This window comes from Cavia porcellus, unplaced genomic scaffold, assembly GCF_034190915.1.
Source record: "Cavia porcellus strain 051 isolate PalLab524CR breed Dunkin Hartley unplaced genomic scaffold, mCavPor4.1 scaffold_17, whole genome shotgun sequence".
NCBI lineage: Eukaryota > Metazoa > Chordata > Mammalia > Rodentia > Caviidae > Cavia > Cavia porcellus.
Genome location: NW_026947500.1, coordinates 17,905,324 through 17,932,168, shown reverse-complemented (window position 1 = coordinate 17,932,168; position 26,845 = coordinate 17,905,324). Strand labels below are relative to the sequence as shown.

Here is a 26,845-nt window from a genome sequence, read left to right as displayed (position 1 = left end):
CAGAAATGCTAATTATTGTGTGACTAATTCTGAATGGTTGAGTCATCTGGGGGCTCTCAGGGAAAAAGGAACTGTAAGCTTGAGTGAGCTAAACACGTTGTTGGATAGGAACTGAAGTGACATGACAAGTGATTGTGCAGTGAAATGTCAGGATTACTGTTCAGATTTTTCCTTCCTGATTGTATAACCAGGCGTATGAAATGAATTCATTTTTTTATTTTAAAGAGAGGAAGAAAAATAGAAATAAAACAAACCAGAGTTTGAAAACGGGCTAATAGGACAGTAACAATAATTAATACATTATGCATTGTTATCTTTATAGTATGAGATACAAGCATGAAATAATGTCCAGACGATGTTAGCTCAAATTGTTTTGTGAATAGAGGTTATGTTTTCATAAGTTGTCTTAAAAGATCAGTCATTACTGTGTACTAGCAAGACTGTTGAACAGGTACTGAATAGAATTATTTACAAATTCTTATAAAACTGGAGTAAAATGAAATGAATACAGATTATAAAGGTAAAGAAACAAAAAGGTATTAACAGATACTGGTTTGCAGTCACTGAATACCTTTATGCCAGGCATTCTGCCTGAAACATATGCACAGAGTCTGTCCATCTTCACAGCACAGGAAAGTAGATACTATAATCCTCATTAGATAGAGGAAATCAAAACTCAAAGTGGTTCATATTCCTGGCAGTGAAGAGGGTCCACATTGAAATCCTGAGCTTCTGACTACAGCGTGCTTAAAGTTTCAAGCAGCAATCATGTACAATTAGACTATCAGTGTTTTCATGCCATGGCAGCACACAGTGGGGCCTGTTCCAGAGTTCCCCTGGATTTGAGATACTTGGAAAAAGAGTGGGTGGGGGTTGTACTTCCAACACACAAAAAGAGACCAGATGTATCCCCCAACTTTAACGAGAAAACTGGACAGCACATGTGAAAAGTGGCTTTTGGACATAGGAGAGCGGGCAGCGCCAGGCTTTATTTGCCAGGATGAGAAAAGTAAACCTGGTGAATTACACCAGGATTGCACTGCTGTCTCCCTGGGGCAGTTTGTAGACTTGGCTTAAGAGATAGACAGAGCGCAAAGCTCACTGTGGCTGAAGATGCTAGAATTTGCAGTGAAGGTCTCAGAATGGAGCAGTGCCCCATGCAAGAGCCTCCAGAGTTGGGCAGAGGTCCCCAAAGGCCTTGCTGGTCTCAGGTGTTTGTAATGCTGATCTGCATAGACTGCTTGAAGCCAGGAAAAGACAACAGAAAGGAATAGATGGAACAGTTCCTGGGCTCCTAGAGGGCTGGCAGGAGGTCCTGCTTCCCTAGCTGGGACACCCAAGCAGCAGGTGGAAGCAAGCCTTGAACAGATCCCCACTGATTCTAAATAACTATTCTGCTAAGGCAAAAAAAAAAAAAAAAAAAAAAAAGAAAAAGAAAAGAAAAGAAAATCAAGACCTGATGAATATGTAGTAGAGATTTCCTTGAGGAAGGGCCTAAGAAAGGTAAGTCAGGAAGGCATATGACAGGTGTTCAAGCAGAGAGAAAGTGGTTCCTTTGCAGAGCCGTGGACATGAGGCCGCTGAACCTCTCCAGTGAAGGCAGGTGGTTGGCCCAGAAGAGAAAGGAGGAAAAAATCTGACTTCTCTTACCACTCAGTCTTTGGAAGGTCTTGAAAGAGTCTGTTTCTCACACTTACGTCTTACTGTGTATCTCAGGCCCTTGAAAACTGGTACTTTAACCGAAGTATTTATGTCAGTAATGAAAACTTGGTATATTCCCTGTTTTTTCTAGGACAGATGAATTACTTTGTCGTAAAAATCATGTGCTCATGTTTTGTTTTGTTTTTACTAAAAGCATAGTATTAAAGCTTTACATAGTAATTTACAAGTAATTTTTTTCTCTTTTTAAAAATTTTATTTACTGAAAGACAAAACAAAACAGAAAATGGGTAGAAATAATACATACGTTCAGAGAAAAAATAAACAGGAAGAAATCACTAGTTGATGTTTACATACTGTCCTTTTACAAATAGTTGTTCAAGATACAAAAGTGGAATATATGAAGTGGGAATTCAAACAGCGAGACTGCAAACAATTGTGTTCAACTATCCAACAAAAATGTAGTAATATGGTTATCAGTCCTATACACTTAAACATACATGCAGTTATCCATCTCTTCATTTATGTTGAGATTAAACAAACCAAAGCAGACTAAAATCACTCTGAACAAAGAATAGTAGTATTGCTGGATTTCACATCAAAACACTCCAAGATCAGATTAGGTACTATAGTGTCTTTTTTTTTTTTTAATTTTAAAGTAAGAGTAAACAAAATAGAAAACGGGTAGAAATAATATATAATTTCAAAGAAAAAAATAAACAGTAAGAAATCACTATTTGATGATTACAGATTGTCCTCTTACAAATAGTTATTTAAGATACTAGAGTGGAGCATATAAAGTGGGGATTCAAACATTGATATTGCAACCAGTTCTGTTCAGCTATTCAACAAAAACTTAGAAATATGGTTATCAATCCTATACACTTAAACATATATGCAGTTATCCATATCTTCAATTATATTGAGATTGAATAAACCCAAGCAAGCTAATATCATTCTGAACAAAGAATAATACTATTGCTGGGTTTCACATTGTGACACCCCAGGATCAGGTACTTTAGTGTCTCTTTTCTTCAAAATATCTGTTGATTTCATCATGTGTCATAAGATCAGTTCTCATAAACTGTTCATAGATTCTACACATGCATGAGTCTTAAGATGTATTTTTATCCTTTCTATGTTAGAGGGAGAAGCAAAACAAAACAAGACAAAACAAAACAAATTCCTATAAACAGTTGAAAGGAAAGAGACATATAAGACCGTTGTACAAAGAGTTCTACCATAGTTCCTGTGTTGTCTCTTGTTATCTTCAATAGAATTGACTATATCATCAGACATAGTATAATTGAATATATCAATACATAACAGTATTAATAAAAACAACTTTGTATTTATCAAACAGGCAGTTATCAAAAACAGGCAGTTATCAAACCAGAATGTATATCATAGAGTCTTGTCATCTTCAGTGTAGTTGCCTATACTCTCAGACTTGATACTATCAATCATATCAGTTTTGAATAAAATCTGTCGATACCAAACAGCAATCAAACAAACCAGATTTAACTAAGATCAGTCATGATAAAACAGTATAAGTCATACAGGGCTCCAGATTAAGATAATAGGAAATTAAAGATGATTACTATGCTATATCCTGATGTTTTGGGGATAGCTATCTGTGCCCTCAAATCTAATGCAAGTAGAAAACTGGGACAGAATAAAATCTATTAAAAAAACCAATAAAATCTATCTAAGCAGAGTGGTGCAAGTAATGTGGGTTTTAAATCCTGATACACTATTAACAATATCTTCTGCCATCTTTTTTAAGACTCTGTCTTCCCTTTCACTTCCCCAGCATACACTGTGCATTTTTGAGTCTGACCAAGACCCTTAGTTTTAAATTGGAATGGGAGGCAACCTGCTATTTACCTAAGTGGTTCCGAACCTTCTCTCTCCTGAACTTGATCTCTAATTGTATTCCTTTACCTGCTAAAGCCTGTCTTTCCAACCTATCCACAAATACTGGTCTAGTTGCCCCTATTACTCTCTGGTTCTCTATCACATAGAGCATTGTTTTCTATTTGATTTTAAGTCCATGTACTCTTTTATATCTTAATTATATTTCCTATAAATAGCATCTTGGTGGACCCTGCCTCCTGATCTACTCCACATGTGGTTCTTTTTTTTTTTAATTTACTGTATCAAGGCCATCTGTATTAGAGATTATAAGCAACCTTCTCTGCCTCATTTCTGTTATGGTCTTCTTTTGCCATCAGTTGTCTGCTTATCTTCTTCATTCTGTTTTCTGCTCCATTCTTCAAGGCCTCTCTGCCACTGTTCCTGGAGTCCTAGTACGTTTCTCCCTCTCTAGAATGCCCTGCAGTATTCTCTGTAGAGTTAGATTGGTGTTGCAAATTTCCCAAGTTCTCTTTGTCTTGGAATCATCTTGTTTCTCCATTAATTTGTAGAGACAGTGTAGCAGGGTGTATCAGTCTGGGATGGAGGTTATTTTCTTTCAGGGCTTGGAATATTTCACTCCAGGCTCTTCTTGACTTGATGGTTTGTGTTGAGAAGTCTGCCGTTATTCTGAAGGGCTTCCTCTATAGGTTATCTGTTTCTTGTTTCTAATAGCTTTTAATATTCTGTTCTTATATTGAATTTCTGGGATCTTGATTATTATATGCCTGGGTGTAACTCTGTTTTGGTTGTGGGTGGTTGGAGTTCTGTATGCCTCATATATCATAATATCATTTCCTTTTCCTATGTTTGGGAAGTTTTCCTTAATTATTTCTGTGAACAGCCTTTGTAGTTCCTTTGTTTGTACCCGCTTCTTCATTCACATTCTTTATTCTCAAGTTCTAGACCTTCTTGTCGTCTTCTAGCCTTTGTATTGTTACTGCTTGTTTCCCTGTTATTTTTAAAAAGTTTTCCCTTTCATAGTCCCACATTGCAAAACTATCCTCCAGTTTGGATAATCTATCCTTAGTTTCTTTCAAGCAGATTTGCCATCTTTCCATAGAGTTTGGGGTTTTTTTTGCTTTTTTTTTTTTTTTTTTTTTTTTTGGTACCAGGGATCGAACTCTCAAGACTGCGCACTTGCAAGGCAGGTGCTCATGCCTCTGAGCTAAATCCCCAGGCCTTTTTTCCATAGTTTTTAATTTCCTGGTACTCTCTTTGAATCTGCTTCATGTTTTCTATATTTTGTTTATATTCTTCATCAAATGGTTCTCTCCTTTGTTTGAGTACCTCCTTTCTTCCATCTGTGTCTGCTTGAGGGATGCTTAGCATTTCTTTTATTAATCTTATGTCTTATGTCTTGCTTTACTTGGCTAAATATTTCACTTTTGAACTCGTCTATGAGGTCCCAAAGATATCTGTTCATGTCCACTGGTGCCATGTCTGATATTGCATGTTTGCTGTTCTCATTCTCTTTTGTATTTACTTGTCCTGGGTCAATGTTCTCAGGGTTAGGACCTGGAGACTTTTTGTTGTTGCTTCCTCTTCCCATGTTTTTTGTTTCTTCCAGGAGGCCCCAGTTTCTTTCTTTGTTGGTTACAATTCTTCTGAAACATGCTGGTTAGGTGACCCTTCCCACTGCAGTGTGCTAGTGAGTTGTAGACAGGGGCAGCATATGCTGGTCCCTGCCCTCCAGATCAGTCAAGCTGCTGTGGCCTGCACTTTATTGCTGAGCACTACCTTCCCTCTGGGTTAGTCGAACTTCTGAGGCTTCACTGGGGTAGTGTGCACAGCCGCTGTAGTGAATTGATTTCACATAACCTATTGGCTCTCAGCCAGGTCACGTGACTGAGGCCTAGCTCACTCCACCAATCCCAGGCAGGAAGGGAACAACTGACTAAAGTCACTGCTGCCCCTTATACTTGCCAGTCCTGCCCATCCCAAAGTGTCATTGGCTGGAGCCCCACTTTGTGTGAAATGGCTCCACTCCTGTCACTCACTACAGGTCGATGCAGGCTCCCGGCCAGCTCAGCTCTCAGTTTGGCTGGCCAACCCCCGACCTCAGTGTGACTGTGCCTCCAGTGAGTCGAAGCGGCGGGACGTTGGACAGCTCGGCAAGTTGCCCACTGCAGTGGGACCAGTTAACCTTTAGCTGTTCTGATAGTAGCACCAGGACTGTATGTTTGATTGGTCTTCTCACCTTCATTTCTTCCTGGGATGAGAGAATTCATCTCCCTCTGTTCGGGGCTCCCCACGCTGTATTATGTTGAATTCTAAGTTCACTATCTCAGGGAGCCTCTGTAGCCAGCTATTATCTATCCGCCATCTTTTTCCGGTTCCTACAAATAATTTTTTAACTTTGCTGTTTTTTAGGATTTTGAGTGTGAACTCATTCATTCTGTAGATAATTCTGTTTTAGTAATATTATTGTTAACCTGCAACAACAGGACACCACCACCCCAAAATAGAAGGCATTAAATTGGGATTTACACCTTTGAACTGGAGAAAACCTTTCATACTAGAGAAAACACTACAGAAGGAGAAATCATACATTTTTGGGCTATGTGAAAAAGTAAGACTTCCAGGCAAAACACACCATTACTGTAGTTAGACTACAGTAAACTTGATTTTTTTAAATGTGCTACATACATGATACAGAGTTGGCATACATGATGTGAACTGGATAATGATGTTAGAGTTGACATATAAAAGAAAGGCAATAGAGCCCTGAATGGTCACTCTGTTAATAGGATACGCATAAGACAAACCTCTGGAAAATCCCATTTCACTAAGTAAAGAACTGTGAAGTAAGGGAGTAATGAGACAGTTGTGCTAAGATTTAAAAAGCCCACCATTAGCAAGAGTAAGACCAAAGATACTCTGTTCTAATTTCTGTAAGTTGGGCTAATCTTTCTGAGGGGCACATTGGATTGATGTTAAGGGTCTGTGCCAGCCAGACCCACAGGATTTCCCACCTGAGACAGTAGGGTGAATGTTGCCCATAGTACCTCTCTGAGCGCTTCTGTGAGAAAGACATGGATTTTGTAACATAAGCCACTCACTGTAGGTCATGGCACATGTGAACAGTCACTTCTAGCTGTTAAATAACAAGGGAAATTGAGTTCTAACATACATCATTGGTCAGTTTCAGAACCCCAAAAGGTTCTAATATACATCATTGCTCAGTTTCAGAACCCCACAGAGAAAAATCTACGGCTCAGCTGCTGCCAGAGTCGGCCTGGCATTGGACTTTTCATTATTGTTTGCTAAAACACAGCACACAGTATTTTCACAGTTCTGACATGCACAGCTAGCTTTCAGCCTAGAATTCTCTGAGTAGCTAAATCATCAGCTTTACATGTGCATAATATACAGTTATTTTCAGAATGAAAAGACATAGAAAGTTTACCTTCCTTTCATTTGCCAAGAAAAAATTGCTCAAAGTCAGCAGAAGCCAAGAAAATACAACTTCAATTCAGGAGTGGGATTAAAAGAAACCCTGGACTGAGAAGTATATAGGAAGCCGCAGAAGCCCTGGTGCTAACAGAAAAGGAATACAAAGAACACAGGGGAAAAAATCTTCAAAAGATAGGTAGTTATAAGAAGAAGTTAGAAGATTATAGATGTGTGACAATGATTTACTTATTTTTCTCAGTAAGAAAAAAGGTTATTATAATCCAGGGAGAAGTTTGCAAAAGAAAGTTATTGTCCACTTTGGTAATGAAACAAAATATGTCCCTGTTTAAACAACAGATAGGATAAAAGTTAATTCATTTGACACTGAAGCTCAGATGTTTTACTTTGATGAGCACAGGTTTGGTGATACAAGATTACAGGTACTTTTTTCAGTATTGGTACTTGGTTAAAAGTGCGTATACAGATTAACACATAGCTATAATCTTCAAACTTCATCATGCATATACATAATTGTGTTGTTTCACATTTTAGAATAAACCTTAGCATGAGAAAGTAAATGATAGACTAACTGATAGTTAAATGTTCAAAATCTTGATATAATAGAAATGGTGTGCTTAGGGCTAGGGATTTAGCTCAGCGGTATAAGTGCCTGCCTGACAAGAGATCGTGAGTTTGATCCTTGGTACCAAAGAAAGGAATTAAAAAAAAAGAAGAAGAAGAAATGGCATGCTTAACAGAACTTGAAAATAACACGAAAGGAGAGTAGACATGTAAACTAATAGACTTATTTTACATAGAGGGAATCAGCATGTTTTTCAAAGTTCATAAGAGATGACTAAAGAATATAATTTTAAATTATATAGTCATATTTGATGTATTAAATGGGAGAAGGCTTGGCGTAGAAAGAAGGTAAATGAACAAGTTTCTTTTATGTCATGAATTCAGTTTTAGGGTTTAGATGATAGCATAAGAATCAGAGATCTAGCTATATACTTGTGATCCCAGCACTTAGGAGGCTGAAGTAGGAATGTCACCAGGAATTCGAGACCTATTTCAAAAACAAGCAACAAAAGAAAGAGCTAAGTATTCTGATTGCTGTCCAGAATAACTAAAGCGAATACTGTTTATGTCTAGGGAGTAAAATTTATCCAGGACTAAGATGGAGACTTGACTTTTCATTCTTTGTATCATTTATTTAAAATTTTATATATGTTTAAATATCCTTAGTCAATGTCTTTTTTAAAGTAAGTATTGCAAATCATTACAGCCAGGATTTTTCTTTGACTTTTGGTATGTCCTGATAATGTCTTGAGTCCACCGAAATACTAATGTGCTGATAGAAGTAACTGTTTCTATCCCTTTGGGGTACATCAGCTCTGAGCACAATTTTAACAACTGTAGAGTGTGATAGGAAAGGCGTGCAGGCTGGTGGGGACATCTAGAATGCTGCGTGTTACAACAGTTAAGGGACCTGCAGATGCATTGCTCAGCAGGATAGAAATCCGTAATAGGGGACCAGGATTGTCCGCTGTGGAGCTATGAAGGAAAGTGTATATTGATCTGTGTGGGCAGAAACAGGACCAATGGATAGCAACTAAATCGCAGAATTGTAAACAACTTTCCAGCTATTAGAGCTGGGTAACCATGTCACTTAGTGTTCAGACAAAGGTCTTGTAGAGAGGACTTGTATGTTTGATTAGGATTCTTGTGAAGGTCTTCTGAACTTCCTTGCAACTTTCAGGAGGAAAGGGAACTAGTTAGAAAGATTTTTTTTCAATACTATAGATTGAATCCAGGGCTTCACGCTGAGCTACATGCCTAGACCTTTTTATTTTGAGACAGAGTCTTGCTGAGTTGCCCAGACAGGGTCCCAGAATGATAGGATTATATATGTTTGCCACCACAGCCACATTGCTACTACAAAAAAATTTTGTAAGATGTTCCACAGTCATATTTCTGCTCTTTCTGACTCAGAGTTACAGTTAACAAAGATGTTTTTGCTTGCTGCTTTGTTTTTTTTTTTTTTTTTTTTTGAGACAGGGTCATTGGTGTGGTGTAGGCTGGCCTTGAACTCACAGGCTGGCCCAGCTTGGGCTTGAAGTCATGGCCATCCTTCATGCCTGAACCTAGAGTCACAGCAGGTGCCGTCATACCCAGCTTAACCAGCATTTTTGAATAGCCATGTTTTCAGTGGGCTTTAGGATACAGAAATAAATAAGAATAGATTCAAGAAACTTAGTCTGGTATTGTGTATTTCAGTTTTAAGTAAGGAATAATAGCTACTTTGTAGAGTTTTTGTAAGAAAAAAGTGATTTAATATTTGTGTGTAGCATTTAGTAAGTAAGTGCTAAAGAGAAGTGATCATTTTTTTGACACATCAAATGTTTGCATAATTTTCCTCATTGGAGTTCCAGTACACTGGCTTGGGCCTGGGGAGAGCTTAAGATCATCGTTCCCAGCAGTTAAGTGCCCGCAAGCTTCCAACCACACTAGACTAGGCTCGGCAGGTTTCATGGGCCTAACTGGAGCATCTCAAGTGACCTTCTGTCAACCTGGGAGCTGAGGCTGCATGAGGTGAGTTCCAGCACACTGGCAGGGGTTCTGGGGAGAGTTTAAGATCATCGTTCCCAGTGGTTAAGTGCCCTCCCAGTGTCTAGCCACACTAGACTAGGCGCACCAGGTTTCGTGGACCTAACTGGACCATCCCCAGTGACCTTCTTTCAATCCAGGGATCTGAGGCCATGTAAGATGAGTTCTAGCACAATGGTGTGGACCTGGAGAGAGTCTAAGATCATCACTCCCAGCAGTTAAGTGCCTGCCCAGCTTCCAGACACACTGGACTAGGCTTGTGAGGTTTTGAAGGCTAACTAGACCATACCCAGCAACCTTCATTCAATCAGGGAAGCTGGGGGCACATGAGATGAGTTCCAGCACATCAGTGCTAGTCCGGGGAGAGCTTTAGACCATCACCCACAGTGGTTAGGAGCCCGCCCAGCTTCCTGGAACACTGGAGGTGGAACGAGAGATCCTGTGGGCCTGACTGGGCCATATTCAGCAACGTCTACTCAGTCCCAGGAGCCAAGGGCATAGGAGATGATTTCCAACATGCCCAGGGGAAGCTTTGGAACATCACTTGAAACACAGAAATACAGGAAAATGACAAGACGAAAGATCAAAATGCAATCTCAAACCTCCAGCCCATCCCAAGAAAACCTAGGAGCCATATACATAGAAGAAAATATAAGCCATACACCTGCATTACATGAAATAATAGCAACTGAAATAACAAAGTAACTCTGGGAAGCTTTAAAGGAATTCAAATTAAAAGAAATCTAGGTAAAAGAAGAAATGATAAAAGTAATGAAAGAAATGTTGAACACATCTAAAGGCACAGTTTAAAAATTAGAGAAAAATGCAAAAGCACAGAATATATGAAGCAGATTCAAAGAGATATACAGGAAATGAAAAATTCCATTGAAAGTTGTCAAAACTGCCTCACCGAAAGTGAAGATAGAATTTCAGATCTTGAAGACAAGATTGCAGCTAGTGAACAGGAAAGGAAATATCTTTTAAAAATAACAAGGAATCAGGAAATAACAATTCAACAGCTGCAAGATGATACAAAGAAAAACAACATAAAGTTGATAGGGATCAATGAAAAAGAAGGGGACAACACAAATGATACCAAGAGGCTATTTACAGAAGTAATAGCGGATGCCGGGCGTGGTGTCTCACCCCTGTAATCCCAGCACTCGGGAGGCTGAGGCAAGAGGATCATTTCGAGTTCAGGACTAGCCTGGGCTACAAAGTGAGCTCAAGGCCAGCCTGAACTGCATAGAGAGACCTGTCTCAAAGACAAAAAAAAAAAAAAAAAAAAAAAAAAAAAAAGTAATAGCTGAAAATTTCCCAACATGAAAATAGAAACTGACATCAGAATCAGTGAAACACATAGAACTCCAAATAGCCATAACCAAAATAAAACTACACCCAGACATATAATAATCATCATCCCAGAAATCCAACATAAGAATAGAATATTAAAAGCTGTTAGAAAAGACAGATCACCTATAAAGGAAAACCTATCAGAATCACAGCAGACTCTCAGCACAAACAATGAAGTCAAGAAGAGCATGGAGCAAAGTATTTCAGATCCTAAAGGAAAATGACTTCTAGCCTAGTACCGTGCAAAACTGTCCTTCAGAATGGATGGATAAATAAGGTACTTCGATGACAAAGAACAGCTGAAGAACTTCATGATCACCAAACCAACCCTGCAAAGAATACTGAAAGACATTCTAGATACACATAAGAAAAAACCACGAAGCAAGGCAGACAGTTAAACAGAATGGAAAGGTAAAGCTGCAATAGCAGAAAATAATGTCAACAATAAACCAGTATATAACAGTTATAACTGTTAATGTAAATGGTCTCAGTTTACCAATTAAACAGACTGACAGAATAGATCAAGAAATAACATCCAACCATATGCTGTCTATAAGAAATCCATTTAACCCAAAAGGAAACTCATAGACTGAAAGTCAAGGGATGGAAAACAATACTTCATGCAATAGGAACCCCCCCCCAAAAAGGTGGGGGTAGCTATTCTGTTTGCAGACAATGTGAACTACAAGAATGATCCAAAGAGATAAAGAAGGTCACTACATACTGGTTAGGGGAAAACTTCAAGAGAAAGAGATAACAATCTTAAATATATATGCACCAAATTCCATACCACCCAGGTGTACAAAGCAAGTATTAACAGAAATGAAAAATCAAATAGGCAATAACACAATTATAACAGGAGACTGTAACATACCATTGACACAAAGGGACAGATCAACCAGGCAGAAAATCAGCAAAGAAATAACAGAACTGACTCACACCTGTGAACAAATGGACTTGATAGACATATACAGAGTGTTCCATCCAACAATATCAGAATATATATTTTTCTCAGCAGTACGTGGGACATTCTCTAAAATAGACCATATACTAGCCCATAGAACATATTTAAGTAAATGCAAAAGAATTGAAATTATCCCATGCATGTTATCAGATCATAGCGCCATGAAACTAGAAATTAATGATAAAAGAAACTGGAAAACACAAGCCCACAAACATATGGAAATTTAATACACGTGAGCAATCAGGGGTCACAGAGGAAATTAAGAAATTGATACCTACAAGCACATGAAAATACAAATACAACTTACTAGAATCTGTGGGATGCAATGAAAGTAGTTCTCAGAGAAAAATTTATTGCACTGAGTTCCCACATGAGGAAAACGAACGACCGCAAATAACCTGATGCTATACCTCAAACATCTAGAAAAAGAAGAGCAAGGCAAGCCCAGAGCCAAAAGAAGGGAGGAAATTATAAAAATCAGAGCTGAAATTAATGCAATGGAGACTAAGAAAACAACCCAAAGAATCCACTGATGCTTTGAAAGAGTTGGTTCTTTGAAAGAATAAATAAAATTGATAAGCCCCTAGCCAACCTCATTTTAAAAAGGAAAGAAAAAGCTCAAATTCATGCAATAAGGAATAAAAAAGGTACAATCACTACAGACTGGAAATACAGAAGATCATCAACACCTATTTCAAAAAACTCTACTCTCATAGGTTCAATAACACACAGGAGACGAACAGAGTCCTAGAAACATATGAACTACCAAAGCTGGGTCAAGAAGACGTAAAATTGCTGAATAACCCAGTTTGTATTCATGAAATTGAAAATGTAATTAAGTTCTTACCTACAAAGAAGAGCCCAGGCCCAGACGGATTCACTGCAGAATTCTACAGGAAATACAAAGAAGACTTAATGCCGACACTCTTTAAACTCTTCAATGAAATCAAAAGGGAGGCAATTCTTCCTGAGTCATTCCTGGAGGCAAATACTACTCTAGTACCAAAACCTGAGAAGGACTCAACTGAAAAAGAGAACTACAGGCCAATCTCCCTAATGTAAAAATTCTCAATAAAACATTGGCAAACAAATCATCAAATATTGGCAGCAAATCATCCAGAAGATTATACACTATGAACAAGTGGGATTCATCCTAGGCATGCAGGGATGGTTCAACATATGAAAATCAATAAATGTAATCCAACATATCAATAGAGCCAAAAGTAAAAATCATGTGATCATTTCTATAGATGAGGTCCAACTCTCATTGATGATACCTTACAGAAAATTGGAATAGATGGTCTTTTACCTCAGTATGATAAAGGCCATCTCATGGCCAAAAACTGAAAGCCTTTACCTTAAAATCAGGCACAAAACAAGGATGTCCTTTATCACTGCTCCTATTTTAACATAGTAGTAGAAGTATTAGCCAGAGCAGTTAGACAAGAGAGAGAAATAAAAGGAGTAAAGATAGGAAAGAAAGGAAGTTAAATTATCATTATTTGCATTCGACATGATACTCTATATAGAAGACCCCCCCCAAAACTCCATTGAAAGACTCCTACTAGATATAATAACTTTAGCAATGTAGCTGGATACATAGTTAGTACTCAAAATCAACAGTATTCTTACACTAACAACATAATCACAGAGAAGTAAAAGAAGCCACACCCTTCACACTAGCATCCAAAAAAATGAAATACTTAGGAATTAATCTCACAGAAGAAGTAAAAGATCTATACAGGGAAAATTATAATACCCTGAAGAAGACACTGAAGAGGATCTCAAAGTGGAAGGACATCGCTTGTTCATGGATAAGAAAAATAAATATTGTGAAAATGGCCATTCTCCCAAAACTGTTATACAGATTCAATGCAATCCCAATGAAAATGCCATTAGCATACTTCATAGATCTAGAGAAATCACTCCTAAAATTCGTCTGGAACCAGAAGAGACCTAGAATAGCAAAGGCAATGCTAAGCAGCAAAGGCAAGGCAGGAAGCATCACAATCCCTGACTTGAGGTTGTACTACAAAGCTACTGTAATAAAGTCAACATGATACTGGAATAAAAATAGATCTGAAGGTCAATGGAATAGATTAGAAGATACAACTACAAACACAGTCAACCACCTTATCTTTGATAAAGAGGCCAAATATGTTCACCGTAAGAATGACAGTCTCTTTAATAAATGATGCTGAAAAAATTGGCTCTCCGTATGCTGAAAACTAAAAGTAGATCCATGCATATCACCATGTACTAAACTAAAATCTAAATGGATCAAAGATTGAATATTAAAACAGAAATACTAAATCTGTTGGAAGACAAATTAGGTAAAAATCTTGAAGACATAGGGGTAGGTAGAGAATTCATGAACAGGAATCAAACCACACAGGAAATACTTTCCAGAATCAATAACTGGGATCATATCTTATTAAAAAGTTTCTGTATGTCGAAAAAAATCCCCAGCATAGTGAAAAACCTAAAAACTGGGGAAAAAATCTTAGTGAACTGTCCCTCAGACAAAGGACTTCTGTCTAAAATGTATAAAGAATTTTTAAAAATCAGCCCCCCGAAATTCAAAGACCCAATCCAGAAATGGGCATCTGAGATGAATACACAGTTCTCAGATGAAGAAATAGAAATGGCAAATAAATACATGAAAAAATGTTCATCATCATTTGTCATTAGGGAAATGCAAATTAAAACCACACTGAGATTCCATCTCACTCCAGAAAGAATGGCCAGGATCAAGAAAACCAACAACAACAAATGCTGGAGAGGCTATGAGGAAAAAGGAACTCTCCTGCACTGTTGGTGGGAGTGTAGACTTGTGCAACCACTGTGGAGGTCATTCTAGAGATTCCTCAAAAAGCTGGGATTGGAAGTCCCATTCAACCCAGCTATTCCACTTTTAGGCATATTCCCAGAACTGAAAACATACCACAGTGATATGTGTGCACAAATGTTTATAGCAGCACAAGTTGTAATAGCCAGATCTTGGAAACAACCTAAGTGTCCATTAACTGAGGAATGGATAAAAAAGATGTGGTATTTTTATACAATGGAGTACTACTCAGCTATAAAGAATAATCGCATTGAGATATTTATAAATAAATAGACACAACTTGAGACCATACTCACAAGTGAAATAAATCAAACTCACATATATAAATACTGTATAGTCTCTCTAGTGGAAGAAATGGTAAGAGTACATAAGATTTTATGGTAATTATGATTGCCCATTACATTGCTTTGAAGCCTTATAATGTTTTCATTCATTAGTTGGAATGGTTTTATTTTGATTTATTTGGTTTTATTATGTGTGATGGTATGAACAGCTCTTTTAAAGAAAACAAGACATTATGGCAGCCATTGCTTATTTAATATCATCTTGGTTTAAAGTCCTACCATGCTTTTGTTCTTCTGTTTCCATTGGTTCTATCATGTTTTGTCTTATTGGATTTTAATATATGTGATAGTATAACAAATTTTTCATGGAAAATGAGATAATGTAGTAGCCATTGTTCATTTTCTGTTATTTGTTTCTGAATGCCCCTTAATACTTTCATTTTCTTGAATGGTTTTACACTATTTTGTCATGTTTGATACTGTTGTATGTGAAGGTATGCCCAACTATTTCAAAGAAAGAGACATTATGGTAGCTACTGTTAGTATCTGGTTGTCTTGTGGTGAAGTACTGTGTTGCTTACATTGTTCCGTTCTGATCTGCTTTGTTCTGTCCTCTTTTGTTGTAATCTCTTTAAAATAAAGTAAAAAAAAATTTTTTTCCTCACTGGAGACCGTGGCACTTGAGCAACACAGCAGCCACTTAGCTGTCTGATTTAGCCAGAGCTAGATGAAGCCGTGAGCTGCAGACCGGCAGTTACAGATTAATGTCCTGTAAATACAGTGAACCATTGCTTGAAACTGTTCTCTTGATGGAATAAAGGATCTGTTCATTTGCCTCCTGTTCCTTCCTGTTCACAATAAATATTTCTCTTTGAGCCTGGAGCAAATGCTCTTTCCTCCTTGAAGTCATATCCGCCTTCACATTGAACAGCCCTCCTGCTTGTCTGAACCCTCTTAGGACCCTTTGCACAGTTAGCAGTGTTTGTGTCTGCATCTTGTCTTCCAGGAGTCTGTAAATGCACAAAGGAGAGTACCTCTCCTTTTTCTCCATAATGTCCTTACTTCCTAGGTCCTGTGAGCCATATACACTGAATCTTAGGTTTTCTCCCAGCAGAATTAAAAATCTTTAAAAAGCTGAACATGGTAGTACAAGCCCATAACCAAGCACTCTGGGAGACTGATGCAGGAGGATCATGAGTTCAGGTCTCATCTGAGCAATTTAGTGAGACCTTATCTCCAAAAACACATAAATACAACTCAGTGTACCTCAGGGCAGAAGACCTTGGTTCAATCTCCAGTACTGCAGAATGCGTAAATCAAAGTTTTAGAATGAACTAGGAAATATTTTAATAATATATTTAATCTAGTATATCAACATTATTTCAGTATGTGATCAATTTAACAATTACTGGTGAGAAGTTTTATTTTTTATGCTGTCTTCAAAATCCTGCCTTTTACATTAACAGCAGGTCTCAATCTGGTCTAGCCACATTTTAATGAAGGATGCTGTACTGGACAGCAGAGGCCCAGCACATTGTGATAATTAGTAGATAAGTATCCCAAGATACACTTTCAAAAATAGTGTTTTTTTCCTTCTCCCCCAACAGATTACCATGGCTGCGGGAGTCGTGCCACCCAGTGAACCACCATACTCTGTGCTGGTGAATAACAGTGGGTATGCGGCATACGTGAAGGGTAATGTCTCTTTAATACATTTTTATCCCTTTGTGTAAGTGTGTGAATGAGTGTGGAAGCAGAGTCTCAGTTCTTCATTTAGAAATGCTAAGATCCGGGTGTTCCTAAGGCCTTTCGTTGATTTCTACCTTACCGCTTTGGACTATTAAGATTCCTTTGAAAACTCTGAATAATGATCGTGGCCTTTCTAGAAGGGAAGTTTCAAACATGTTTATCTCCTGCATTATTATCTCAGACTGAGATTATGCCTTTGCGCCTATCACCCAACGCCTCCTTATGAATCAACTATTCATTTTTTCCTCCTCCAGTTTCTTGCAAGTGCCACTTAGGAAGCACATTCAGAGCCCTGGAGCCCTGCTTCTCCCAGGGTTATTTTCGCTCTTACGTCTCCTTCCCACACACTTGATTTTTCTACTGCACCTCATGCAGAGAAGTATGCTGTGACTTGGACTCCCGCTGCCTCCCTTGCCCTTCACTGCATTGTGTGTCTGAGCTGGGAGCTGTCCTGATTCCTTGATGGCTATCACTCAGGTTTCTGTTACGATGCGAAGGTAGCTGAGACAAGTCACCCTAAAGAAGGAAAAGGTTATTTTGGCTTTTGGTTTCAGAAGTTTCAGTCCATGGTCATTTGGTCTTTTGCCTCAGCTGGGGCAGTACCTTATGGCAGAGGAAAGTGCTCACTTCAGGAGGTCCAAGGCTCGCCTCCCAGTAGGCCTCCCCTGCTAATGGTTCCACCACTTCCTGGGAGCACCCAGGTTGACACCCAAGCCTATGGTACATGACGCTTCATGGGACAGTTCAGATCACACCTGGCATCAACCTTGGTGCTGCCACCCAGGTTAAGCAGGAGAAACGTGAGTGATTTCACTTTGGTGATACTGTGCTGGCGTTATTTTTTAATTCTCTATGCTGGGTTTGGCTGAGTTCCTTTAGTACTCCTATATAGGAACTTTGCAGTATTTCTTTCCAAGATGTGGTTATATAAGGAAGACACAAGAAGGAAGAGTAACTAAAAGGATTACAGTTCAGGGATTTCTGGGAACAGTTTGCTCTCAGAGTTACTTTTGTGTTTGCTGGAATCTGGCAGCTCCATCAAGAGGAGCACTCGTTCATCCTGTGTTGAACTTTGCCTAAATTCCAGATCTGTGTAGATCCTCTTCCCTCTGCCCGCTGTGTCTGACTCTAGAGAAACTAATACTCCTGCTAACTGCCATTTGTAGACAGCTTATAGAGGCCATATTTACTGTTGGTTTTCCTGGCCTTAGAGAGACGTGCTCTTAAAACAAATGCAGTAGTGGTGTGTATAGGAGGGCCCTGAGCACGCACACATGCGCACACATACACATACACACACACACACCCTCCTGTCTAGTGGTGTCTCCAGGTGCCAAAGACAGCCAGAAAAACCCTACACATTTCCAAATGCTATCTCTTTTGTGATCCACTAGGTAAGCTGATGTTTACCTTTCCCCAAAATATCTTTTTTCAGTAAAAATTTCTCTTATTATGTAAATGCAGCTTAATTTTAGTGAGGAAAACACTGAAAAAGATAAAATGCATTTCATATTCTACTTTCTTAGTGTATCTCATCTATAAAGTAGGTATACGTCATTAAATTTTAAGAGTTGAAAGTATTTTTTTTAATGTTGTCTAGTAAATTCATAGGTCAACTTATCAGTAGGGTACTTACATATTTTTACAGGAAAATAGAAAATCATCAGGAACTAGATTTGAAATGAGAAACAGACCTAGATTTAAATCTTGGTTTTACTACTTGAAAGTAAAGCAAAAAAAAAAAAAAAAAACATTTTTGTTATAAAGAGTTTCAAATAGTTACAAAGTATACAGAGTAAAATAAAGGCCCACATCCTCATTCGTCACCTGCCCTACGTGTGCCGTCCCACAGATGTGTGTCTCTCAGTCACGCAGCCCCTTGTTTCCCCCACATCAGATTGCTTTGGAGGTAACTAAAGACACTGTTGTTTTATTCGTTTAGTAACTATCTTGTCTTTACCATAAGCAAAATAATTAATAATTGCTTAATGTCATCAAATATCTACTATTTATATCTGTTATATTTATACGTAACATTTATACTGGGATCCAAAAAAATCTCAATATATTGTCATTGGTAGCTATACAGCTGAAGTTTCTTAAACTTGTGTTTCTGGTCTCTCTATTTGCTTAATTTATTAGTTGAAGAAATCTGGATTTTGGCCTTGTACATCTTGCCAGTATCTGTATTTTGCTGATTCTGTCTGCATGGTATTTTCAATATATTAATAGATGGAGATAGAGTAAAATCAGATTTCTTTTCATTGTGAAGAGTATTTCATAGGATGCAAAGTTTTCCTCCATCAGGATCCCTATCCTGCCTAATTTTGCAACGATAGTATTTTGTTTTGAAATAACTTCAAACTTACAGAAAAATTATAAGAAAAGCACACATAGAAATCTCCTATCTTCTGTTCAACCAAAAACTTCCATTAAGATTTTGCCAACTGTCCCAGTAACAATTTGTAATGTTTTTCTGACATTTTCCAAGTTTTCAGGCTGTTCTGCAGGGTTACACCTTTCTGGTAGAAACATCAGAGTTGACTCTGCTTTTCCCACTGCACCCCTCCACATGGCACAAGATGTCATTTTCCGCATCACTAAAGATACAGTTTGATCACATTAGTTAATCAGTGGCTCCTGAGATGTGTCCATCGTAAGTTATTCTTTTTCTCTTCATAGTTCATATATTATGAAAAGATGAGTTGGAACCACATACTCTCTTCCATGTTGAACTCTGACCCAGTGCTTTTAGCATGTATTTTATTTCTTGCCTGAGTTAATAATGACAGTGATAATTCAATGGAAACGTTCTAATTCCATCATTTCTTCTGCATTTATTGGGTAGCATTCTGCTAAAAAGAGGAATTTTCTCATTAATTTGTTCAGTTACTTATTTCGGTGTAGAATCCTTTTTTGTTCAGTAGAAATAATCTCATTTATTTTGTGGCTTCCCCTATTCCATGTGTAGCCAGTAGGAGCTGCCCCTTCTGATGTTGTCTGTGTCCTTTGTCCCATTCCTACCCTTTCTGCATTCCTCACTCTGGCACAGTGGGATCTCCCAGTTCATCTTGCTTTTTCCCTGCGCACCCTGAAATCAGCTGTGTCCGCAAGGTGCTTTGGTGAGTGGTGCTTAGAACCCAGATCTGGGAGTGCTCACTTCTTAGTCCTGGCATGTAAAGGTTCCCAACCCTCTCAGGGGACAAAAGGCGGAAATACAGGTTTATACACACAGTTTGGGTTTATACTGCAGATTGCCTGAATCTGCAACATACAGTGTATATGCATGTCGTTACATCTAGTTCAAATCCAGCATTCTACCATTATTCCATCCTTTTGCCTGTTTATAATTTCCTGCTCCAAGAATGATAGACTTGCCTTTTATTATTTCCAGTGTCTTTACTTCCTTAGTCCTTCCTAACCCTAACCCTAAAAACCAACCTCGTGCTCCACCCACCTCCCTACTATCCCATAGTTACCACCAATCGACTTTCTGAATCCACAGATTTCCTTCTTCTGAATAGCTGTATAAACAAAATCATGCAATATAAGGTATCTTATAATTGGATTATTTCCCATGGCATAATGTTTCTCAAGATGTTACATATTGTTACATTGTTAGTACTTGTATATTAATTTTCAGTTGTTTGGTATACCGCACTTACTAATGCATGTGTTAATTGATGATGAAATGGGATTGTTCTCCCTTTTTGGCTAGTATGTATTATTCTGCCTTGAATGTTTGTGTACAAGATTGTATGTGGACATAATGTTTTCATTTTTGGAGGGTATATACTTAGGTGAGTTGTAATGTTAACTCTAATTATGTAAAGAACTACAAGGCTTTTCCTAAGTGGTTGCTCTGTTTATCATAGTAGCAATGTCTAAGGGTTCCTGGTTTGTTTGTTCTGTTTTGTTTAATATCCTCACCACTTGCTTCCATTTGACTTTTCAAATATAGCCCTTCTGGGTAGTATTATCTTTTTTTTTTTTTCTTTTTTTTAATCTTTTTGAGATAGGGTCTCACTATGCAGTTCAGGCTGGCCTTGAGTTCATGTTGTAGCACAGGCTGGTCTCAAACTTGCGGCGATCCTTCTGCCTAAGCCTTCCAAGTGCTGGGATTACAGGTGTGTGCCACCACCACTGGCTTTCCTTTTCTTTCTTTTTTTATTTTGTACAAGGACTCAGACTCATAACCTCATGCTTGCCAGGCAGGCACTGTGCCACTGAGCTCTATCCCTGGCCCGGGTTAATATTGTCTTAACTCATTGTGGTGTTAATATGTATTTATGTAACGACTAACAATGTTGAACATCTTTTTATGTGTCTTTGACCATTTCTATATCTTTTTTGGAAAAATGCCCATTCAAATTGCTGATTTGTTTTTTAACATTACTGAGATACAATTCACCCTTTTAAAGTAATCGTTGGTCGTTACACAGGGCAGTGCAATCATCACCATTACCTTAACCCAGAATATTTTCATCAGCCTGTGAGAAACTGCAGCCCTGCCTTTCCATCAGTGGATGTAAAGTGAAGTGCCTCTGTCTTAGACTCTAGTCCACCTGAGGCTGCCCTTCCCCACCCTGTGCACCAAAGTTAACGAGGAGCGCCTACTCAGTTTAAATTCTGGGAGCATAGCTGCAGACCAAGGATAGCTTATCAGCAGCCAAGAACTGTCTGTGCCTTATACCCTCTTCCCTCCCACTCTTCCTTCTCTCGGCAGCTCTTTAGATCCTCCTCTGGCAAACTAGCCAATAGGGATAGGTTGTGAACCTTCAGCACGATCAGTGGGGAAACGTCAGCTGCTTCTCCTGTGTTAGGGATAAAAGACGAGACCCTCCTTTGTCTTTTGCACCTGCCACCTCTTTGCTGGGATGTGCTTATGTCCTTTTTGCAAAAGTAGAAAGTCTTGTTGAGATTCTTTAAGGTCCTGACCTAGATTCCCAATCTCCCAAACGAGTGTACGATGAAGGCTTAAATAAATGAGACAAGTAGTATGATTTTAGGGCTCCAGGAGGATCAAAACCCTTTAGCTGAGTTCCATATTCTGAGGACTAAGACAAAGACTTCTTTGGACCTCCCACTTTTATTATGTCCAAACAAAGAGTGGGGAAACTGAGGAAAGTGTGGGCAATGAGCAGGACCTTGGGAGTCATTTCAAAGACTTCTCCAAGTAATCATGTTAGTTTAGGAGGACTGTCTTATCTTCATAAAGACATGGTAGGACTGAGACTGCAGGAGTGAAATCCCTTCAGCTGCAAAGTCTCTATTTACTTAATTAGTGTTGGAGCCAAGGTGTCTTCTGCTGTGGCCTTCTCTTTTGTTTTTATTTTCTTTATTTTAAAGAGATTAAGACAAAAGAGGACATAACAAAGCAGATCAGATCAGAACAATTTAAGCAACTCAGTATTTCACCACAAGACACCCGATATAACAGTAGTTACCATAATGTCTCTTTCTTTGAAATAGTTGATCATACCTTCATATACAATAGTATCAAACATAACAAAATAGTATAAAACCATTCAAGAGAATGAAAGTATTACAGGGCATTCAGAACCAAATAACAGAAAACGAATAATGGCTACTATATTATCTCCATTTTCCATGAAAAATTTGTTTATACTATCACATATTAAAATCCAGTAAGACACAACATGATAGAACCAATGGAAACAGAAGAACAAAAGCATGGTAGGACTTAAAAGCAAGATGATATTAAATCAGCAATGGCTGCCATAAATTTTCTTCAGAGTAGCTGTTCATTATCATCACACATAATAAAATCAAATAAAACAGAATAAAACCACTCCAACTAATGAATGAAAACACTATTAGGCTTCAAAGCAATGTAATGTGCACCCATGATTACCATAAAATCTTATGTACTCTTATCATTTCTTTTTTTTTTATCGGTACCAGATATCAAATTCACGACTAAGTGCTTACAAGGCAGGCACTTATGCCACTCAGCTAAATCCCCAGCCCTCTTACCATTTCCTTTACTAGGGAGACTATACAGTATTTATACATGTGAATTTGATTTATTTCGCTTATGAGTATGGTCTGAAGTTGCGTCCATTTATTTATAAATATCTCAATGTGATCATTCTTTATAGCTGAGTAGTACTCCATTGTATAAAAATACCACAACTTTTTTATCCATTTCTCAGTTGATGGACACTTAAGTTGTTTCCAAGATCTGGCTATTACAAATTGTGCTGCTATAAACATGGGTGCATGTGCATGTGGCCTTATCTTGCCCTTTGAGGTATCTGGCCTCACAGGCCACCACAGGCCTCAGCCAGGGCCAATGATTTATAGAGGTTCACTTACTATGAATCAGCTCCTGTCACCAGGCAAGGGGCCAAGACCTAGGACAGACTCACAGATAAACATAGAAAGCCAATTAGTAAAATTTAAATCCTGCTCAGAGCTGCTTCATAGTGGTCTCCAACAGGATTCCTTGGTGTCTGAGTGCTTCATTACACTGGCAAATTAAATCTTTAGGCTTATTTCCAACAAACCCCCAAAGAAATTCTGTACCAGTTAGCCTTCTGTTCTCATCCCATCTTCCCCCTGATCCTTGGCAATCCCTGATCTACTTGCTGTCCCTATGAAGTTGCCTATTTAGGATATTTAATATAAATAAAAGAATAAAATGTATGATCTTTTGTGCCTGCCATTTTTTTACTTAGCCTGATGTTTTCAGAGTCCATCCATGATGTACCAGTGCTCCATTTTATTGTTGAATAATTTTCCATCGTACGGTTGTACCACATTTTATTTGTCCATTTGTGGTGATGTACACTTGGGTTATTTCCACTTTTGGTGACTACAGATAATACTGTTATAAACATTTGTATCCATTTTGTGTGCAGTTTTTCTTTTAATTGCTCTTGGGCATAAACCCAGGAATGAAATTGCTGAATCAGATGGTAGTCTTTGTCTAACATTTTGAGAAACTGCCAGGTTTTGCTTTTCTTTCCCTCATGACTAACAGTTCTTAACATCTTTTCATGTGCCTTTTATGCTCTGAATATTTGTTTAGTATCTTAAACTTTCTTTTTTGCTGTTTTTCTTCACTTGTTCTTGTGTGAGTATCTTGTATTACTTACTTTAGGCAACTTCATTGCCACCTACTTTCTTTTTTTTTTCTCACCCACTTTCTTTGAACATGTCTTGTAGATTACATTTCTATATCTTACAGACCCAACACTGCAGTTCCTCACCTTGTTTTGTACAGTCCTCTTTAAATCACCTAAAGCAGGAAAGAAGAAAAACAAGCATTTATACTATGTAATTATAATTATATAATTATTGACTGTTATACTCTGTTTTGTAATTTATCAATGCCCTTTCTTTCTTGTCTGGAGTGACTTGCTTTTAATCTGAAGAACTTCTTTTATTGTTTTTCCTAAGGTAGATCTGCTAGCAAAAAATTTTCCAGTTTTCTTTTTTTCTGGGAATGCCTATATTTCTCCTTCTTGTTGGATATAAGCTTCTTGGTTAACATTGTTTTATTTTCAGCACTTTGAATATGTCATACCTCGGGGCTGGGGATTTAGCTCAGCGGCATAAGCACCTACCTTGCAAACAGGCAGTTGTGAGTTCAATCCCCAGTACCGATAAAAAGGCAAAAGACAAAAAAAAATTTAAATTAAATTAAATTTTAAAAAAAGAATATGTCATACCTCTATGTTTTGGTCTCCATTTTTTTTTTCTCATTCTGATGAGAAATCAATTATCTTATTGCATTACCTTGTACATTTTTCTTTTTATCTTGGAGAATGTTTACTTTGATGTGTCTTGATGTGGGTCTGTATGTTTATTCTATCTGGATCTTCTTGAATTTCTTAAATGAGTGGATTAATGTTTTCACCACATTGGAGAAAGTATTTTGAGTTGTTTATTTTTACAGTACTCTGATTTAAACTGAGGGCTTTCTCACTAAGGTATAGCCCAGCTTATTTTTATTTTTGGGATATGATTTGCTAAGTTGCCCAGGCTGGGTTCAAACTCGACCATCTTCTTGTTTCAGTCTTCCAGATTGCTAGAACAGGCCTGGACCACCATGCTGGGCTACATTAAGAAAGTTTTAAGCCATTATTTCTTGTCATATTTTTTTCTTCTCTTTTCTTTGCTCACCTTTGCTATATGTGTATTGGTTCATTAAGTGCTGTCCCATATTTCTTAAAAGCTTTATTCACTTTTCTTCATTGTTTTATTCTCTCTTTTCTTGAGACTATGTGATTTCTATGTCTCTTCAAGTTCTGTGTAAGGAACTTGAAGTGAGGGAGAGACTACTAGACTTGCAGTACTGGGAATTAAACTCAGGGCTTTTGAAAGCCACCAGGCTCAGGGTTTAATACCTGAGTGCAGGCAGAAAGACGATGATAAGGCCATCTGTTGGGAACAAAGATAACTGGGGCTTTTTATAGAGACTGAAGGAATGCAAGGGACATTAGGCAGGAAGGGGTTAATAAATATCTGCAGTCAAAGTTCTCTGGCTGTCTTGCACCTTAGTGGGCAGAGTCCTTAAAACATCTAGTATAAAGTTTTCAGGTGTCTCCAGATGTCTAGGGACCTGCAAGATTCCTTATCCTATCTTACCTGTTTTATGCCCTCCTGTGTTTGCTGATGAGCCCCACTGAGGACAGTGCCTCTGCTGGCACGCAGCTTCGGTGTGGGAAGATCCAGTTCAAGCCTTGCATTCTCCAGTTTCTCTTTTGGTAACTTCAGGTCTGCTGTTGAGTTTCTCTGGTGAATTTTTCATTGTTTTTGTATTTTTCAAGTTTCTACTTGCTTTTTTTAAAATTTTTATTTAAGGATAAAAAGGGGAAAAAAGCAGAAAAAGGGTACAAGTTATACAGAATTTCAGAAAAAAAACAGTAGGAAATCACTAGTTAATGGATTACATATTGTCATCTTAGAAATATTTGTTCAAGTTACAAAATTAAAGCATATAAAGTGGACATTCAAACAGTGAGACTGCAAACAGTTCTGTTCAATGATCCAACAAAACTCAGTAATATCACTATCTGTCTTATACACTTAAATATGCAGGCAGTTATATCGTTTAGAGCACTTTCTTTTCCTCTCTTTTGTACAATGACTATTACACATTTTGGGTTTTATTGCTCCCACAGTTCTTATTACTTTTTTTGGAAGAGAGTAAAACCAAATGTGACATAAATGTGTTACATAAATGTGTGACATAAATGTGTTAAATCATAGCAGCAGGCTCGGTGCTCTCTTTGGTATATTTAGCAAGAAATGGCTGAGAGAGACTGTCGCCTAATGATTTCCTCAACTTGGGGGGAAATGAAGTTAATACGGTGGTACCTTGGCTTGAAAACTTAGTTCTTTTCATAATTCTGGTCACAAAGCAAATCAAATTGAAGGGTTAGGTTCAATGTTGACCTCATGGGGAAATTTCAATTTTTCCAGTTTGTGGCCAGAATCACAGAAAGAATTAAGTTGTGAACCGAGGTACCACTGTACCACAGAGGTATCACTCTATGCTTCCTTCTCAAATACTGCCACACTGTAAGAAGGGAAAAACAGGGCTCCCACAGGCTTTGGTGCCAGGTGGACTTCAGTGATTCTTTCAGATAACACAGACTTTCTCTCTGTGTCTAAACTAGAGTTATGACTGGGTGTTGCCATAATTCACAATTTCTGCCCTAAGCTGTGTTCAGAAGTGGAAGAAGTAGATGGACTGTGCTGGTCATCTGGGCAGTGCCTTGCTCTCATCCAGGGTTCAGTCCTTCCAGGTTAGACACCCACTCTGCACAAGGGGAGTCATACCAGCTTAGAGGATCAGGGCTGCCCAGTCACTTGAAGAAGTCTCACCTGCAGCTTCAGGCTGAAAGCACTCCAGATAGATACAAAATAAATAAGACTTGAAACCCTTTAGCTGCTATTTTGTACCGTAAGTTTCCATGTTATTATGACAAAGAGAAAGGAAGTTTCACACCATGCAGTCATAGCTTCTAATTTTAAAGAGCCTTTTGTGCTTTATGCTTTAAAACTACTCTCATATTCATCTTCTTATGAACTTTT

General features: G+C 38.1%; 2 protein-coding genes across 8 annotated transcripts in view; one reads left to right on the top strand and one right to left on the bottom strand.

Moving 5' to 3' along the window:
- The window catches only part of LOC101787882 (spermatogenesis-associated protein 31A3-like), a 93,870-nt gene that overhangs the window by 20,485 nt on the left and 46,540 nt on the right, over window positions 1-26,845 (top strand). For 4 of the 7 annotated variants that reach the window (XM_063227286.1, XM_063227285.1, XM_063227289.1 and 1 more), the window contains one exon: window positions 16,636-16,723. The exons of 1 other annotated variant lie outside the window; for it this stretch is intronic. The gene's annotated coding sequence lies outside the window, so the exon portion shown is untranslated. Of the gene's footprint in view, window positions 1-9,398; window positions 9,565-16,635; window positions 16,724-26,845 lie in introns of all 7 variants that reach the window. 2 more of the 7 variants (XM_063227287.1, XM_063227290.1) reach the window with 1 other exon arrangement.
- The window catches only part of LOC134471093 (putative spermatogenesis-associated protein 31C2), a 59,760-nt gene that overhangs the window by 20,627 nt on the left and 12,288 nt on the right, over window positions 1-26,845 (bottom strand). The window lies entirely within an intron of this gene.